Source organism: Petaurus breviceps, unplaced genomic scaffold, assembly GCF_028583685.1.
Source record: "Petaurus breviceps papuanus isolate PSGF00001 unplaced genomic scaffold, PetGlider_PUasm1.0 37, whole genome shotgun sequence".
NCBI classification, from domain to species: Eukaryota; Metazoa; Chordata; class Mammalia; order Diprotodontia; family Petauridae; genus Petaurus; species Petaurus breviceps.
In genome coordinates, this window is record NW_027186296.1 from 32,396,390 (window position 1) to 32,416,902 (window position 20,513).

Below are 20,513 nucleotides of genomic sequence, written 5' to 3' on the forward strand. Positions count from 1 at the left end.
CCTGGGAGCATCTCTGAACACACACACAGGAGAGGCCTCTGTATAGGCCTCTCTCCCTCCCTCTCTCCTTCTCTCTCTTTTCGTCTCTGTCTTGGCAAATACTTCACCTGGAGGCATCTGAAAGGGAAGACAGGATGTCACTCGCCCCAGCATATTCAAGCCTCCTGTATCCCCCCACAAATCGCTATCTTGGCCACAAACAGTAGCCCTGGTTTGGTTTCTAGCTCCAGGCAAGCTTCCCCACAGCCTCAGCCTCCCCCAGAGCCCAAGCCTCCTCTGTGTCCCAACCTCCCCCAGAAGCCAAAGACAGAAGAACAAAAGGCAAGACTCGGAAGGAAGTGTTTTCAGAGCCTCCTCAAGAGTAGGCCTCAGCAAAAGGCTTGCGATTTTATCAGTTTGTTCTTTCAAGTAACCTACCTCTGACCTTTCTGTGTTTCCTTTTCTGGGACAGCAAGATAGGGCCTCTTTTGTGTTTTTATTTCTTTCTATAGCTCTATGGGCCTCCTTCGAGAAGTTAATGAGGATGTATTAGGTTTCATTATTTGAGCCGAGATTTGCCTGGCGTATCATTTGGTACTTCACCCATAACAAAATTGCCTTCAGTTAGGCATGAGTGGCTTTGCAGCCCCCTGTTATGAGATCATTCTGCTGTTCCCTGGTGTTTATTTTACAGCCAGTGACTTGATACTGTGTTGGGGCCAGATTAAGTAATGTAAGCAAGTCAATCAACAAACATATTCTCAGGAACTATTCAGTAGTCAGTCCTGGATTCAAGAGGACAATGGGGTAAAGGATGAGGAGTATAAGAAAGTGAAGAGGAATGGATTCTGTCCCTGCCTTTGAGAAGCTTTACAACAACTTAGTTGGAGAAACAAGGTATGCACCTATAAAAAGAGGAAATAATGCAAAGCAATGAGTATCTGGTACTAAAAGAGGGGTCTGTCCAGACTGTGAAGTCCTGTAGTTCAGAGTGTGGAGAGATCACTTGGGCTGGAATGACCAAGGACTTCTTGTTGCTATTGTTAGTGGTGGTGGTCCTTCAGTCTTTAAGAGGACCATGACATCAGGGAGGTAATGCAAGTGAATTGGATTTAAGTGAGGCAGGGCTGGGCAAAGTCACCAGCCTCACTTTCTCCTCTGGAACCATCTGGGTGCAGTGGCCAAATAGAGGATAGAATGACTGGAGATGGCTTTCCAGCCAAGGACTAAGGTGAACATGGAAGAATGGGTCAGCTGATAAAAGGAAAGAAGGGAGAGGATATTCCAGGCAAGAGAAATAGCCTGGACAAAGGCCGTAGGACTACAGTTAGCCCTTCCACATCCCAACTTTCCCCATTACAGGTTTTGGTATATCATGGGTTGGCTTAAGAAATTAAGTGGGAATTTTGGAGAAGTTTTTATGGAAGTCGAAGATGACATGTGAAGGCTAGCAGACAACACAGAAAAAGTTTAGAAACTCAGAAATCCATAAAATATATGCATAGTATTATATTACTATCAACCCGAATTTTATAATAAGGTATCATAAATACTCCATAAAAGAAAAAGAAAAAATTCAAAATTCTCTGGTATGAAGAGAGGGCCAAAAAATTTTATGCAGATTTTCCAGATCATAAGGGCTCCAAGCCCTTAAACCACCCCACTCCCTAATGTAGAAGGAATAACTAATTATTCAAGGCAAAATTCTTGGGGGAAGTTTAAAATGATCAACTTTTAGCAATATTACCCACTATTTTGGCTCTTTGCCCTCCGGCCACAGAAGACAGATTCCTGTTCCTGAGCAGAAGCATCCATGGCAGAGAAGACAGACAGGGGAGCTAGCCTCAGACGCAGGAAGCTTTGGGTACAAGTTCCACCTGTCCAATCCTGTCTGTATGATTGGGCAAATCACTTAACCTCCCAGTGCTCCAGGCACCTCTAAGACTAGAAATTGCAGGGAAGGTGTTGCCTTGCTTTGCCAGAGGGAGTTTTCTTACCTAGGAATTATCTAGATCAATGAAATCACAGGTCTGTCCCCATCCCTCTACCTTTGGCCCAGATCACATTTCTTCCTATTTTCCCCAAGACCTCCAGCATCTCATCTTTAATCTCTCTCTCTCTCTCTCTCTCTCCCCCATCCTTCCTAATTGCCTATTAACTTGTTCAGCTAGATGCTTCCTTTTAATTCATTGAACCCCATCTCTATCTTCTCCTTCATTGCTAAATTTCTTTGAAATTTGTCTATACCTCACACTTCCACTTTTTCACTACCTACTCTCTTCTTCCATTAGATTGTAAGCACCTTGAGGACAGGGGATGTCTTTTGCCTGTTTTTGTATTCCCAGTGCTTAGTACCATGCCTACCAGTAGTAGATACTTAATAAATACTTTCTTTAATTGAATTAAATTTTCTCAGACACTTTGGACTTCTACACTTCACTCCTATTCTCTTGAAACTGCTCTCTCAATGACTGACAAAACATCAGATCTGATGGCCTTTTCTTCAGTCTTTGTCCTCCTCAACTTCTCCAACTTTTGTCACTGCTCATCATCTGCTCCTACTTGAAACTCTTCCCTCCTAAAATTGGAATGCATTGTCCTTGGAGTTGTGAACTGATCCAACCATTCTGGAAAGCAATTTGGAACTATGCCCAAAGGGCTACAAAACTGTGCATATCCTTTGTTATAGCAATACCACTACAAGGTTGCTATCCCAAGACATCATAAAAAAGGACCTACACATACAAAAATATTTATAGCAGCTCTTTTTGTGGTAGCAAAGAATTGGAAATTGAAGGTATGCCCATAAATTGGGGAATGGCTAAACAAGTTGTGGTATATAAATGTAATGAAATACTATTGTTCGATAGTAATGATGAACAGTCAGATTTGAGAAAAACTAAGACTTAAGTGAAGTGGAGCAGAACCAGAAGATTGTACACAGTAACAGCAACACTGGGTGATGACCAACTTTGATAGACTTAGCTCTTCTCAGTAATACAATGATCTAAGATAATTCCAAAAGACTCATGATGGAAAATGCTATCCACATCCAGAAAAGAACTATGGAGTCTAAATGTGGATCAAAGCATACTATTCTTTCTTTTTTCTTCCTTGTGCTTTTTACCTTTTGTTCTGATTCTTCTTTTACAATATGACTAATGTGGAAATATGTCTATATGATAATACATGTATAGTCTATATCAGATTGCATGCCATCTTGGGGAGGAAGGTGGAGAAGGAGGGGGAAAAATTTGGAACTCAAAATCTTATAAAAGTGACTGTTAAAAACTAAAGATGTATTTGTTTATTTATTCATTTATTTATTTGTTTTTTCATTTATTTGTTTATTTAATTATCTGATATTTACACCACATACTCCTGGCTTTTCTCTGACCTCTCTAACCACTACTTGGTTTCTTTTGTTGACACCTCATTCTTTTCCCCTTCACCCAGGGAAGCAAGATAGGGCCTCTTCCATGTTTTACTTCCTTTACCCTAACATAATGTCTCATTATCTTTCTCCCTGAACCTGCTCTTCTTTCTTAATTATTTCCATCAATGACAGTACCATTCTTCCAATTTCTCTTTTTTATTGCTGTGGAGGATATCTTCTTTGCCTCTCATGACCAATCAATCTAGGCCATTATCTTCTAATCAATCAATCAATAAAAATTTATTAAGTACCTACTAGGTGACAGACACAGTGCTAAGCACTAGGGATACAAAAAGAGGCAAGGCAGTCTCTGCTCTCAAGGAGCTTACAATCTAATAAGAGATAACATGCTAACAATTATATTTCCTCAATATCTCTTGAATTCATCCTATCCTCTCTATTTCCATTATTACCATGGATTATTTAAAAATTTCCTTAATGAAGTTTTTTTTTAACATTTCAATGTATTATTTATTTTTAACATTCTTTTTCTTTTTAAATTCTGACTTCCAAATTCTTTCTCTTCCTCCCACCTCCTCCCCCCTCACTGAGAAAGTAAGCAGTATGACATCAATTACACATGTGAAATCATGCAAAACATATTTCCATATTAACCAGATTGCAAAAAAAAAGCAAGAAAAATAAAGAAAGTGATAAAATTATACTTCAATTTGTACTGAGTTCATCAGTTATCTCTCTGGAGGTGGATAGCATTTTTTCATCAAGAGTTCTTTGGAATTGTCTCAAATCATTTTATTGAATAGAGTAGCCGTCTTCTAAATGAACTTTCTACATTCATTAAATTTCCCCTCCTCCTGTCCCCATTCATCCCCCATACTATTTCCAAAATAATCTTTCTTTCACAGAGATCTGACTACTTCTTTGCTCAAAAATCTTTGATGGCTCCCTATTAGCTGATCAGGTAAAGTTCAAACTCTTCTTTTTGGAATATGAGGCCCTCTATAATATACCAGCCAACCTTATAGTACTTTACTTTTCCAACTTAATTTCATGTTTATTTCCATGTACTCTAATTCTAGCAAACTAGATTCCTCTCTATTTCATTTCCTATATAGTTATCCCTTCCACATTTCAGGGATTAGGGGCATTGTCCACCCCCGCCCCCCATCAGTGATCTAGAAAATCCACATAAAAGTAAAATAGTAAAGAAGTAAAAAGTAAAAAGCAGAAGTAAATAGTAAATAAGTAGATAATGATTTTTTTCTTTTTCTTTTATGGGATGTTTACAGTACTTTATTGTAAAATTTGGGTTAAGTATTTGATCATAGACTTCGTCCTCTGTTGGCCTACACATGTTGTCTGAGGCTTCTGCAAAACTCTCCAAAAAAAAATCCCATTTTATTTCTTATACCGACCCACAATATATTGAAATCAACAATGGGAAAAGTCACAATGTGGAAAGTCACAATGTGGAAGGAATAAACTGTACATTTGCTGAGTACTCTCACCTATAGAACTCTGCTCATATTATTCCTTATATCTGGAATGTCCCTCCCCCTCCATATTCATTGCATTCTTCGCTCTCCTTTTGAAGATCAGCTTAAATCCTATCTCCTTCATGACGCTATCTCTGATCTCTCAGTTGGGATTAATTTTCACCTTCAGACCTGCAGAAACACTTGGTTTGGTAACTCAGGCATATGGTATGTAATATTACTCATTAGGTATCTGCTAAACAGGGTGGTGTAGTGGCTAGAGAGTTAGCCTTGAAGCCAACAAGGCCTGTGTGACCTTGGACAAGGTATTTAACTTTTCATTGCTCTAGATAATTCAGAAAAGGTGCCAACTTGCATTGGCAAAGGGCACTTCCTCACCTGGGAGTTTACTAATGAAATCACAGATATAGACTCTATCCCCTATAGATATCTGTGCTTGAGGCCTATCCCCTACCAGGATCCTTCAAGGCAAAACCAATAGTTTAACTAACTAGCCCTCCAAGATTAGTGCTGTGAACTGTAAGTACTTAATATTTGTAGCATCAGGTAGGTGGGTGGGAGTTACTTGTGTTTACAGTTGCTATTAATCTCCTTCTAGTGCCAACAATATTGATGGAAAAGGAACTGAAGTGTCTAGATTCTTAACTTCTACTGTGAATCAGAAAGCATTTCTGAAGAAAACTTGAAATGATGAGTTACGTCACTTTCTCTAGTCTGTGATTATAAGCACATTTGGTAGCCAAAGTGATTACAACGTCCTCTGGAAGAAGTTGTACTTGGGTGGCCATCAAGCTTGGTTGTCAAAGGCAGATTTCCCCAGAAGACTGAAAAGTCAACTCTGGGGCAGGGTGCCCAGCAAACCACTGTGCCCTGGATATGGAAAGATCAACCTGAGGCCTCCAGACCCTTCTAACCTCCTTTTCTGGGATAGTCAGAGGACACAAGCACTCTACTAGTGCAAAAAACGCTGGAGGGGAAAGGGGAAAGAGAATTGGGCTCAGTTGCGGGTTCGAATCCTGGCTTTGCTACAGACTATCTGTGAGTCACCTAGATCACAAGACTGTCATGAGGAAAGTGCTTTGTAAACATCATGATGCCCCAGAAATCTGAGCTATTCCTCTAGTCCAGGCTCTATAACTATGAACATATCTCTTAGCTTATCTGGGCTCCATCTTTAAAATGGAGATCATAAAAACCTCCCTTGCTTTACATAAGAGGCTCTTGTGAAGGATAAGCTGAGATAAAGCAATTGAAAATGTTTTGGAAAAGTTCTAAATCTCATATACATACGATGATTATTATTGTATCAGGAACCAGGCAATGTTGCAAGTTAACAATGTTGCAAATTGGTAGGGTACAGAGCCAATTCATAGCAAGACTTAGGCAGTAAAAATTGTTTCTAGCAATTGACTCCTCAGAGCAGCTAAGGGGTGGTACAGTGGATAAACCAGGCCTGGAGTCAGGAAGACTTGAGTTCAAATTCTACTTCAGATACTGACTAGCAGGGTGACCCTGGGCAAGTCATTTAACCCCATTTGCCTCAGTCTCCTTATCTTTAAAATGAACTATCAAAGGAAATGGCAAACCACTACAGTATCTTTGCAAAGAAAATCCCAAATGGGGTCATGAGTCAGGACTGAAAATGACTAAACAACAACAAAAACTGACCACTCCCCTAGTGTCCTTATGCTGGCCCATAGGAGCTCAGAGTCCTTCACTGTTTTCACAGTTCCATCCTACCTAGAAATTTCTAAGAGTAAGGCCTTTTTTGTTCATCAGAATTGATCTGTTCTTTGTCCCATGCCTTCAGTACCCTATTACCTGTTGCTAAGGCAGATACTAATAACAACTAATAATTAATAAAGGTATATATAATTAATATATATATTTATATATAATTAATAAATGGATATGAAGGGGTCACTGTGTCACACCCTTCTTGGCAACATAAGTGCATTTCAGTAAAGGTCTTGAGAAACAAAGGTTTACTCCAAAAAGTAATGATAGAATTCCAGGCTCAGCACAATGGCAGGACCAATGCTGGGGGAGTTTCTTTTGGGCAGTGTGATTTCTCCAGTGGCTCTCAAAGTAAGCAAACAAATGCCTACTCTGCCAAAGGGTGGAGAAGGCAATTAAAGAATTACTATAATCTTTGCTGTCAGGAAGCTCTTAGTCTGATAAGATTAAGGCCTAACATAAGGAGAAAAAAACAGAGGAGTGGTCCCCACTTACCTATTCCATGATGTATCTAGAGAAAGGGACAATGACTATTTTATATTTATTCCAAAGCAATACAACTTAGAGGTAAATTTTACTTCTATCTCCCAGGGGGTATTGTGAGGATGAAATTAAATGATGCATGTAAAGTTCTTCAAAAACCTTAAGGAGTCATATAAATCTAAGCTATTATTATCACATGTAAGCTATTATTATTATTATTATTACAAAACCAACCCCATGGTCAGACCCTCTACTATCACTAAAGAAAAATGCTGTGCTCACTGAGTTTTTGAATCCCAAAATGGATTCTATTCCTACGGACCTTAGGTATAAGGCATGATCAGGACTTAGTGATAGAAGCTTCTAAAAACCCTAAGAAAACATTAATCAGCTTTTTCTCCCTCTGCCCAAAAAAAGAGAAACCAGCTGGGCGAACCTGAGTAATCCTTTACATTGTGACAAAAAAATGTTGGCTAACGATTTCCCTGTCTCCAATATCTCTCCACTCTAATGCTACCTTTATATCACCCCTGCCTTAAATACCATTTTCATTCTGTCTCCTCGCTAGCTTAAAAACTTCCCTGGCTTCCTTTTGCACAAAGTCTAAACTCTTCATTTTGGCATTTGAAGCCTTCCAGAATCAGACCCCAAGCTACCTTTTCAGCCTTATCTGCTAACACTCCCCAGCCCATATACTCTATATACTCTAGACAGAATTGTTTCCTGACTATTCTCATATATGTGCCTTGTTCTTTGCTTCCCCCCATCCTTACTGACACTTCATCCTACCTGAAATCTGCTCTCTTCTTTCTCCTTTCCTCTCCTTTCCTTCCCACCTTTTCAAATCTAAACATTTCACATTTGTATACATTTTTTTAGATGCAGCTAATGTGAGAATTTGTTTTGTTTGACTAGGAAGGAAGAAAACAAGGATTTATTAATGTGTCTACTATGTGACAAATACTGTTCTATGTGCTTTACAAATATAATCTCATTTGATCCTCACAACAACCCTTCAAGGCAGGTACTATTATTATCTACATTTTATAGAAGAGAAAACTGAGGCAGACAGAGGTTAAGTCACTTTCCCAGGGAAACATTAGTGTCTACTTCAGGACCAAGCTCTATTCATTGCACGACCTAGCTGCCTTCTGTAAACTATACATATTTGTTACAAGGGCCTACTTTTTTGTTTTTAAATTCCAGTTGGGGATGGTGAAGAAGGTAAAGGGGAATACAAATACAATAGCCAAAAAAAAAAAAAGAAAAAGGAAAGGAAGGAAGAAAGAAAGAATGGAAGGAAGGAAGAAATAGAATGAAAGAAAGGAAAACAGAAAGAAAGAATAGAATGAAAGGAAGGAAAAGAAAAGAAAAAAAAGGACATTAACCTATCTTTTTTTTTTTAATGCAGAAAAGAGAACAAAAGTAAGGCCAGAAAGAAGCATAGACATGCAGGACCCCTTTGAAGGCTATTGATTAAACATATTAAATACTTAGAAAAGAAAAAGCAAGCTAAATCTATTAGAGATCTGAAGTTTCTTGTACAATTCTCCTTCTGTTCTATTAGGTACATGGAAAGGACCATTTTATTTGATATTGGTTAAGTTCAGAATAAAATTAAATTTTCAAAAAGTTCTATTGGTCTTGAAAGATACAGTATAAATCCTATTTCCACCATGAAGTCTTCTTCCCAATCTAATCTGCCTTGTTTTGTTTTTTGTTTTAACCAACTTCCTGGTTTCTCCTTTACCTATAACTGAACAAAGGCCAAGCAATATCTTAAAATCTAACTGGGGGATTGTTCCATAGGCTACTTCTGCCCCCCCCCCCCCCAGTTAACTCCTCTTACTTGGCCATCATCTTCACATGAAATGATATGTAATTGATAAATTATGCAAAAAGGAACCTGATGGCTTTATGAAATGTGAAATGGCTTCAAGGCAACCCTGGGAGACTCAGTCTAATTCTAGCAGAGACTTGCACTCTGTCTGGCCTGCCTTGTGCAAGTTGTATTGATATAATAAGACTCCCGAGAATTTGCTTGATTTCTAATATTATTCACCAGGTGAGCTAAATGAGATATAAACGTAATGAGTGTGTTGTCTGTGGTGGGTAGAATAACAATGGGAGAAAAAAATTTTTAATCCAGCTAATAGATCATTTCACATTTTATCTCCCTCCCATTCAAGTCAACTTTCTTCCTTTTTCAAAAGAGATAGGGTATGGAATAGCTGAGGTCGAGGGGATTGCATCATAAACTCTATTGCCTAGGTCAAAGGCGAACTGAGGCTTTCTAGCACAGTATGCTTTGCATACAGATGGTGCTTGAAAAACATTTGTTACATTAAGCAGCTGGGGCCCTGGAATCGTGAGACCATGGGCAGATAGGTGGCACATCAGATAGAGTGCCAGGCCTGGAATCAGGAAGACTCATCTTCCTGACTTCAAATCTGATCTCAGACACTTATTAGTTGTGTGACCCTGGGCAAGTCACCTGAACCTGTTTGCCTCAGTTACCTCAACTATAAAATGAGCTAGAGAGGGAAATGGTAAATCACTCTAGTATCTACCAAGAAAATCCCAAATGGGGTCATGAAGAGTTGGACATGACTAAAACAACTCAGCAGCAACAAAAACAAAATCACTGGATTATGGTATTTAGAACTAGAAAAGAAGGCCCAGGTTTTAGCCCTGATTTTGCAACTAATTAGTTGTATGGAATTGGATAAGTCACTTCACTTCATTTTCCTTATCTAGTCAATATTGGAGATGAATAAAATTTTCCCTATCTATTCCTTAGGGTTGCCTGATATAGAAAACTATTGATCCTCCAGGTTACCCAAGTATCATTTCTTCCAGAGGACATAGTTACCCAGGGCTGTGAGGATAAAATGAGATCTCACATGAAAAGTAAAGCCTTTGTACAAATGCAAGAAGGATTAGCAGAATGTAAGCTTCCTGAGGGTAAGGATAGTTTTGTGTTTCAGAAGAGTTCCACACTCATCACATAATGGAATCTTATTAAATGTTTGTTGAATTACTATTACATTGGACCTAGGATGAAGCACATTAATCCACATCCTTAAGGAGGGATTATGGATTTAGGATATAGAATGAGACATGCATTTTTGGACATCACCAAGGAGGGAATTTCTGGAGAAAGAAATAGTAAACCACTCTGAAATCTTTGCCAAGAAAACTCCAGATGGGGTCATGAAGAATTAGGCACAACAAAACAAGTGAACAACTACAAGGAAGGAATTTCCATTGCTTGGCTAAACGCATTTGTTGTAAGGATTTTTCTTTTTTCTTCCTTCCTCCCTCCCTCCCCTCTTTGCTTCTTCCCTCCTTCCCTCCCTTTCTTCTTTCTTTCCTTCTTCCCTCCCTTTTCCTATCTTCTTTTTTTCTCTCTTTCTCTTTTCTTTCCTTCCTTTCTTCTTTCCCTCTTACTTAATTGTGGGAGAGAATAAATACATGTTAACTAATAAAGTTTTTTTTGTTTGTTGAATTTAATTGAATTATTCATTAGGGGCCAGTTCAATGTCTAAACTCAGTCATCCAGTCAAATGAGGCCATCTCCACTCTATATCCTTCAATTGGGGAGGGCAAGATAGTTTATCTCATTTTATGAGGCTGCCAAGGCCCACAGGGCTACAGGGTTACAGTTTACCATTACCATTGCAGGCCATTAACTTTGTCGTCAGTTTCATCACCTGTACTTACCCAAGACAAGATAGTGATAATTCTAATTACCCTCAAGGGTGAACTTTCATCTGAAAAATGTTCAGGTGTCAATTAGCCAGGCTTTCCAGTCCCCTCCAAAGAAGACAAGGTTCCTCATCCCTTTCCACCCACACATTTTTCCGTAAGAGAAGAAACTGGGCAGTCAGATGATTTACTAAAGGTCTTAGGTGCCACCCAGTCATTTATCTAGGAACAGAACCCCAGGCCTCAACACCAGCTTCTGTCTATGTCTGCTAAGACATGCCCTGGGACCAAGGTTGTGCTGGTAAATATTTAACAACTGTATGGGAGAGGAGGAAAGGAGAGGGAGAATGAAATGTATGTTAGCCACACTTTTAAGTCTAATTTGTACTATTAGCTTCTTTTAAATCACTTTCTTAAATCTAGACAATTAACAAAACAATAAATCAGATCCTGATTTGTAGCAGTTATAGATGCTCACACTGAAAATCATAAGCAGGGTTTAGCACACCACTACCTGGCCCCTGCTGGATCATGGGCCTGGGATCTATAATAGATGGGACATCAGGGCATTAGCAGGAAGCAAGAGATGTTATGTAGACTAGGTGGGATTTTGGGCCTGGCTCTGCCCTTAACCAGCTGTATGACCAGGACAAATCATTTTACTTCTTCAGAACTCATCTTCTCTATCTCTACAATATCTCTGTCTCTACAAAATCTTCTATGACTTGTCTATATTTCCTAAAAATATGATGCCCCAAATTAAACAAAGTTCTGAATAGTATGCAGGTCTCTGGAGAGATTGCAGTAGGGAAGAAAGTAATGCCACTTAAAAGATCATTTAAAAAAAATTTGGCTATAACCTCACAACATTGACTCGTATAGACTTTTTGATCCATTAAAACCCTCATACCTTTTTGCACAAAAATTATCCCCAATCTCATACTTGTGAAGCTAAGATTTTTTGAATGTTAAATATAGAATGAAACATTTGACCACTTTGAATTTCATCTCATTTGTGGTGGCTAGGTGGTGTAGTGAATAGAGCACCGGCCCTGGAGTCAGGAAGACCTGAGTTCAAATCCAGCCTCAGACACTTAACACAAGAACTAGCCATGTGACCTTGGGCAAGTCGATTAACCCCAATTACCCTCAAAAAAAAAAGCAAAAAAAAAATTTCATCTCATTCAATTCAGCTTATCCTTGCCTGATGAGATTATTTTTTTAATTCAGATCCCATTATCCAACATATATGATAATCTCCTCAGCTTCTTGCCACCTAAAATTTGACAGGTATGACACCTATATCTTCGTCCAAGTCACTGAAAAACATGTTGAACCACACAGGGCCAAGGACAGATCCTGGAGACACTCCACAGAAGACCTCCTTCCACAGCAACACTGATGACTGATTAATGACCACTCTTTGGTCTGGTTATTCAGCCAGTCCCAATTCCATTTAACTATACCTCAATTTAGCCAAAACTCTATCATGCCCTTTCATATTACCTTCAAATCTTTTGCACACTTAATCTTTTACATGCTTTCTCCTTCATTAGAATATAATCTTCTTAGGGGGAAGAACTGTTGGTTTTATTTTGTTGGTGGTATTTTTACCCTTCTTAAGACTACCTTTAAGGCTTAAAACACAGTACCTGGCAAATTGTAAGCACTTAATAAAGAGCAGCTAGTTGTCACAGTGGATAAAGCCCAAGGGCTAGATTCAAAAAGACCTGAGTTCAAATCCAGCCTCAGACACTTATGAGCTGTGTGACATTGAGCAAGTCACTTAACCTTGTTTGTCTCAGTTTCCTCATCTGTAAAATGAGCTGGAGAAGGAAATGGCAAACCACTCCAGTATCTTTTCCAAGAAAACCTCAATGGGGCCCTGAAGAGTTGGACACAACTCAAAAGAACAACAAGCACTCAACAAATGTTTGTTGACTCTCTCTCCAACTTATCTACAAGAATAACAAGAATCTGTCAAATGCTTTGCCATTACTGTATATAATAGAGATTCACAATTTCATACACAATCTTTCTGTTCTCCTGTCTATAGAAGTGCTCACTTTATTTGGTGTTCAGAATATATATTTTTAATACTTTTCTGAAGTGTAAGTGAACCTCTTCCACAGCAATCCCCTTATTTTCTAGTCTCATTGCAGTGTCAAAATAGGAAATTAAGTTGATCTGGCATGTACTGTTCTTGCTAAAACTATTCTAGCTTTGATTGATCAATGATTGCCTTTCTAAGAGCTTGTAAACCATCCCATAATACAGTGTTCTAGAATTTTGTCAGAAATAGATGTCAGGCTAAGTGGTCTATACTTTACAGACCCCATCCTCTTGCCTTTCTGGAAGAGTAGGATATGTCTCGTTCTCTAGCCGGTGGTACTTCTCTTGCTCTTCAAGATCTTTTCAACATCACTAACAGAAGTTTAGCAATGTGTTTGTGTTGGGTTTTTTTCCATATTCTTGTGGAACCCATGGTCCAGGGTCTCCAAAAGCTCTGGAGTCACTCGAACCAGGTTTAATTCCAGAAGTTACTTTAATAGGGGGAATTTTTCTCTTTTTGATTAGTTGCGTCTACCTGAAGTTCTCCAGGAAAATTTCCAAATATAGTTGAGTACACCGAGTACATAGCTTTCCCGAAATGTTAGTAATGGGATCATTAATTAATTAATTGGTGGCATTATATGGGATCACCAGCTCTCATACAATCAATCACAGTACTAGGTACATATTGGGTATAGGACTGCATTTTTTTTAATACCTCACAGAAAGTGTAGAAGATTGGGAAATGGCTAAACAAATCATGATACATGAAGGCAATGAAATTCTATTATGCTGTAAGAAATGATGAGAGAATTTCAGAGGGAAAAAAAAAGTTTCAAAGAAACCTGGGAAGACTTATATGAACTGATAATGAATAAACTGAGCAAAACCAGAAGAATTATGCAATAACACCAACATTGTAAAGAAAAACTTTGAAAGACAAGAATGTTGATCAACACAATGAACCATCACGATTCCAGAAAACTGATAAGGCATGATACCTGCTGACACAGAGGTTATAGACTTAGAATAATCAAATGAGACGTTTTTTTTTAATATGATGAATGTAGAAATAATTTCTTTCCATATATACATATGTGTGTGTGTGTGTGTGTGTTTACAAGGGATTCCCCTCTTCCTAGCTGGGCAGAGGAGAGAGACAAGACAAAAGAGGTTTTTGGAAAGAAATAATTGGAAAAAATGAATTTTAATTTTAAGAATGTAGATGACAAAGCACAAACAGGAGTTCATAAACAGATTTTTTTTAATCACATGAAGCATTCATATAGCCCATAAACTCCCCCTGGAAGGCAATAATATTTTAGGAGTAACTTCACAGGCAATTCCCTTTCTTATTGTACCTACAATATCTAAATCTCTCAAGTAATGGCCAGGTATAGCTTTATCAAGTCATGAGTCTTCTTCCCTGCCAGTCACATGGTCCAAATAGGCAGTCTTCTTTTTCCAAAAAGCATGCTGTTTGGAAAATGTTCTCGCTCTAGTAGGTCAAGTCTATGAACTTTCAAACTTTGACTTCTTCACACTTAAGGTTACCTAAGACTGGCATTGACCAGGAAATCTCCCTTCTCTAGCTCAAAGGCTGTTATGCTACCACACTGTTCAGAATAGAGGGTTACCTTGAATAGATTTAAGGAGGTCTGTAAACTTGGATGGAAAAAAATATATCCTTATTTTCACTTAAATTTAGCATTTCCTTCAATTATTTAAGAACCTTATTCTGAAAAGTGGTTCATAGATTTCAGCAGATTGTCAAAGGGGTCCATGACACAAAAACAGTGAAGAACTTCTGGCCTTAAAGACTGAATTTCTCTTTCCCTAACACAAGAGGTTAGGGTTCAGGAACATTTTCTATGAACTTCCCCCTCAGGTCAAGTGAAAGTGTACAGTCTACTTCTTCCATGCGCTTTTGCAGAAAATGGATCCGTGCCTCTGCTACTACTACTACTGTCTCTTAGGCTTGGAAAATGCAGTGTCAGAATTCCTCTTCTCAAACAAATTGCCATGTACTTCTGTCCCAAGGCAGCTATTGTTAACTCTTGAAGTGCGGAGTACTGGGAGACACAATTTCCTCCTTCTCCCTCTGATGTCCCTTCCTCCCCCTTCCCTACCATATGTACCTTGAAAAGGGGGGTGGGGGGTAGGAAGAGATATTGACAACAATCTGTCACTCTCCGTACATATGAGGCATTTAGGTGGTTCAGTGAATAGAGTGTTGGACCTTGATTCAGGAAGACCTGAGTTCAAATGTGGCCTTAGACACTTACTAGCTGGGTTACACCCTGCACAAGTATTTAATCTTTTTCTATTTCAAGTTCCTCATTGTAAAATAGAGATAATAATAGTGCCTATCTTGCAGGGTTATTGTGAGAGTAAAATGAAATATTTGTAAAGTGCTTTCCAAACCTTAAAGTGCTATATAAATTCTAACTATTATTATTAAATGACAATTCATAAGAGGGACTCTGTGCCAAATCTGTTTTTCTTAGTTCCAGGCACTGTGCTAAGCACCGAGGATAAAAAAAAGAGGTAAAAGAAAGGCACTCTCCTTAAGTAACTCTGTGAGGTAGGTTGGGAAGGTATTATTTGACAGATACTGACAATAATATAATATATTATATATTATATAATGTATCATTAACATATAATATATGTTAATACATAATATATGTTATTAATACATTATACCATGTGATGCATTATATATTAATATATAATACATTATATAATGTATCATTAACATATAGTACATTATATATTCGTGCATAATACATTGTATATTATTAATACTTTATATAATATGTGATGCATTATATATTAATCTACAATACCTTATAGGTACATACATACATTATATGTATATATTGCATTATATATTAAATATTGTATTTATAATATACACATACTACAATATATGTGTGTGTGTATATATAGATAGAGATATAAAATAATGAAGATACTGAGATCCAGAGAAATGAAATAATTTGGCCCAAGGTCAAATGTGCCTGTGGAAGAAGCAATATTTGAATATAGTTCTCCCAACTGAGAATTTAGTCCTCTTTCTTTTACTCTATAAGATCATAGATCTAGTACTGGAAGGGCCCTCAAAGACCATCTGGTCTAACCCCTAATTTGGAAGTTTGGGAAACGGAGGCCCAGAGAAGTCAATCACTTGCCCAAGGTCATACAACCAGAATTTGAATTCAAGTCCACTAGTTCCAAGTTCAGCACTCTTTGCACCCTTCTGTACCATGCTGCTTCCCTAATCTACCAGTTCCGGTAGAACATAAGCTTGTAGAGGGCATGGACTGTTTCTAACTCTATACCTCTGGGGTCTAGAACTGTAACACCCATATTAGATGCTTAATAACTGGTTGTTGAATCTTGGAACACAAAGGGATCCAAAGGAAAAGGCCAAGTTATCATGAAAACAACCAGCAGTTCCCATCCTAAAACAGCACATAAAGTCATGCTCCTGGTGACAGTTTTTCATTATCCACATCTTTGTCGATCTTATAGAAGAATGTCGAATTGCTCTGATTAGGCAAGAATAAAATTGGTTTGAACGTTAATTTAAGTGTCTGACAACATGAAAATTTATTCTTTTGTTCTTCATTCAATTCTGGATCCCATCCAATCCAATAAACAATGATTAAATGCCTAATATGTGACTGCACTATGATAAGCAGTGAGGATGAAAGTAATGAAAATTCAGTCCCTGCCCTCCAGGAGCTTACAGTCTAACAGGGGGAAACAACACACAAAAGGAGGCAGGAAAGGGCTGGTGAGAAGGAGAAATACCAGAGGTCATCTAATGCCCAGTGGAGTGGACATTGGGAGGAGTTTGGCACTTCACCCTGCAAGCCTTGAGTCAGAGGGGAGAGGAGACTAAGGGTGGTAGTGTCAGTCAATGCTTGGGTTACCAGCATGGTGATGAGATTAGAGGTGATGAGCTTAACCTGGGGGGGGGGGGTTGAAAGGATGAAAGGATTATTTGGGAACTTGATTAGTTCATCCTAGTGGATTCTGGTAATCAGTGTATATTAAAGCTGGCAGAAACCTTGGATATCATCTAACCCAATCACCTGTTGCCAAGATCACACAATGATTAGAGGAGATGGAGCCCCCGATTTCTTATTTGATCCACCGAGGTTTCTTCACTTCTAGTCCAGTGAATCACTTCACTAGAACTTGGCATTCAGTCTTTCATTATAGTAATTCAAATACTTCCCCTACCCCCAAATATTGAACTATAATCATCAGCAAGCTCTCTCAATTATTATATGTGGAAGAGAAATCTGAGATTCCATGCCATGGGATTGGGGTGGGGTGGGGGGAAAGAGAATTCTACCAACAGTCAAATATTAAAAATTCACTATCTCATCCAACTGATAGCATAAAACTTCAGCACTGAGGTTTGTATGTTCTTGTAAAAGTCTTCTCCTGACAGTTCTTCTGTGTAATGATAGGGAAAAAAAAATTTTTTTTATGTGATTCTCTAGTATCTAGACACTCACTGATGGACATATATGCCAGCCTCTGCTACTTAGATCTCTGCTCCAAGATGGTTTTATACCCTTCATTTGGGCAATGTGAACATTTTTCAGAGATGGTTAACACCTCATATTTGGTTTTTCAGTTCAAAATAAAATGGAATCATCACTCAAAGGATCTTGAGAAAATTTGAGTTCTTTCTACTACTCTCAAGTCCATCTGACTGGGGCATAACCACATGAACCATAGATCTAGAGCTAGAATTCCCTCATTTTACAGATAAAGAAACTGAGGCCCAAGGAGGTTGAGAGACTTACCCAAGATCACACAAGTAGTAGGCACCAGTCAAGATTCGAACCCAGATTCTTCAACACTGGAGCCAGGACTCTTCACTATTCCATGATGGCTCCATGTCGCAGCATTAGTCAGTTTAGATGCAGGGCAAAGAAAGAAAATAATAATTAGGCAGCATAGGTTAAAGACTCTCCCAGGTGTCCAGGTGTAATAAGCCACCACCTGCCCATGTGTCTTGATTGAATGATCATGAGACCCTGAGCCACCATCTGAAGTCTTCCATCTGCCTCCATATACATCTGCTACAGTACGCAAAATTCCATCACCAGAAATTCACCCCTATGGATCAAGGGGTTATATATGTGGCCCAGTTGGAAACAACACTAGACTAAGAGTCAGACGTCCTGAGTTTGAGTCTTGGCTCTGTCATTTATTAGCTCTGTAACTTTAATTTCTCTGGGCTTCTGTAGGCCCATCTGTGTAACAACCTCCCATCCCCACCCCTATCCCCTATCCATTAAGACTCCCTTCATTGGTGGAAAATGATTAGTCAACTTCAGCAACTATATGAGCAGCAAGGTTGGCAAGAGCTTGGAGAAAGAGAGAGACTTGCTTTCTGGCTTCTACCTTTGGGACAGAGGGCACACAGATTATCTTCAGATCCCTCCCCCAGGGGAGAGAAACACTCCGGGAAGAAGTCAACATGAAGCTCAAAGACCAGGGTCTCTCCAAGATCTTGCCAACACCAACCCTCAGTCCCCACCATTGAGGAGTCTTATGCTTTGAGCCTCAGGGTGCCCTGTACAATTAGGTAAGTAGATCAGATGATCTCTGAGGCCACTTCTATCTCACTCTATAATCTATGAATTGTACTGGATGGTCCCTAATGTCCCTTCCAGCTCCAATAAATTGTACATCCTGAAGACTTTGAGTCTACTAGTATTTTCCTGTGAAAATCTAGTATCTCTAAGAGCTTAACTATGATCATTTTAGACCTCAGGCAGTTTTATCAGATGTCCTTGCAAGTGAGTCTGGAAACCTGGGTGGGTCCTAGCCCTGGTTGTGCTATTAACTAGCTTTGTGACTTTGGGCAAATCATGCCACCTCTCTTCATCTGTAATGTGGCAATAATTATGGCAATAATGTTCCCCATAGAATCTACCTCGCCAGTTTTTTGTTTGTTTGTTTTTTGTGTGTGAAAATAAAGAGATGTGTAATGCACTTTATAAACTTTAAGACATAATATAAGTGTCAGCTATTATTATAATTTACCTTTCTGGACCTCAGTTTCCTAATCTATAAAATGAATGAGTTGAACTAGATCAGGAATTTTTCAACTTTTTTGTACCATTTAGGTGAAGTCTATGGACCCCTTCTCAAGTAAAAATGTTTTTAAATGCACAAAAAATACATAAATTACAAAGGAAACAAATTACAATAAAATATAGATAATTTTTTTTTTAAGTTCAAGGACCCCAGGTTAAGAATCCTGACTACAAGATCTCCAAAGTTGTTTTGTGGCAACCATTAGGAGTACCGCTCCTCTATATTCCTGTAATCATATCTAAAACTACTTTTAGTCTACATTCTCCCAAGAGTTGACATCTCAGAAATACTCTTGGGGGCAGCTAGGTGGTGCAATGAATAGAGCACCAGTCTTCGAGCCAGGAGGACCTGAGTTCAAATCCAGCCTCAGACACTTAACACAAAAAAAAAACCTAGCAGTGTGACCTTGGGCAAGTCACTTAATCCCAACTGCCCTTCAAAAAGGCAAAAAAAAAAATACTCTTAGGAATTTTCACCCAAGGGAACCCCCAATTCTAGGAGTCCAGATTGATCTGTCGGAGACAATACCAGGATAGTAAACAATTTGTTGCTACATTCATGTTTCTGTAGATAGCCAGTCTGGGGAAATCAGTCCCCAGGAAAGTGATAATTTATCATTTTATTGTATTATAGTTGTTGTGATGACATCATATTAATTTCCTATTACATTAGAAGGACCTACATTTTACTCTTCTGGGTACTCCAGGTTTGATTGTATATCTTTCTAGGTGTTAGGGTCAGTGTGTGGAAAAAGTTTTCAAGGGGGTAAGAGCTAGTCCATAAGTATCCATTGAGAATCTATCATATGCCTGGCTGTATGCTAGGCATTCAGGTTAATGTACAAACATGAGTACTAGGCCTTGCTTTCAAGAAGCTGATAGTCTAGTTAGACACACATGAAAATAATTCAAATAGAACCAGAAGAGGTATTCTACCTCATAGGCCATTCATATCATAGTTTATTGCTTGGTTTTCCTGTGCAAATGTGTTCCCATGTCAGTGTATCTGTGTTAAAATGTAATCTCTCTGGGGAATGGCTGAAAAAGTTATGGTATATCATTGTGATGGAATACCATTATGCTCTAAGAAATGACAACAGTACACTTTCAAAAGAAAACTCTGGAAAAACTTATATGAACTGATGAAAAGGGAAGGGAGAAGAACCAGGAGAACATTGTACACAGTAACAGTGGTACCATATGATGAACAACCAACTGTGAATGACTTATCTGTTCTCAACATTACAATGATCCAAGATAAATCCAAAGGGCTTATGATGGAAAATGCCATCCACTTCCAGAGAAAGAACTAGCAGAGTCTGAATGCATACTTTTTTTAAACTTCATTTCTTGAGGGTTTTTTTGTGGGGGGAGGGGTCCTGTGTTTTATTTTTGTAACATGGCTAAATATGGAAATATGTTTTGCACAAATAAACATGTATAATCTATATCAAATTGTTTCCTTTCTCAAGAAGGGGGTTAGATAGAAGAGGGAGGGAAAGAACTTGGAACCCCAAAATTTTTTTTAAT

At 38.5% G+C, this 20,513-nt stretch overlaps 1 long non-coding RNA gene across 1 annotated transcript in view; it reads right to left on the reverse strand.

Moving 5' to 3' along the window:
• The window catches only part of LOC138168522 (uncharacterized), a 178,609-nt gene extending 160,842 nt beyond the window's left edge, over positions 1-17,767 (reverse strand). The window contains exon 1 of the long non-coding RNA XR_011170117.1: positions 17,682-17,767. This is a non-coding gene — a long non-coding RNA (uncharacterized lncRNA). The remainder of the gene's footprint in view (positions 1-17,681) is intronic.
• Positions 17,768-20,513: the final 2,746 nt, after the last annotated feature.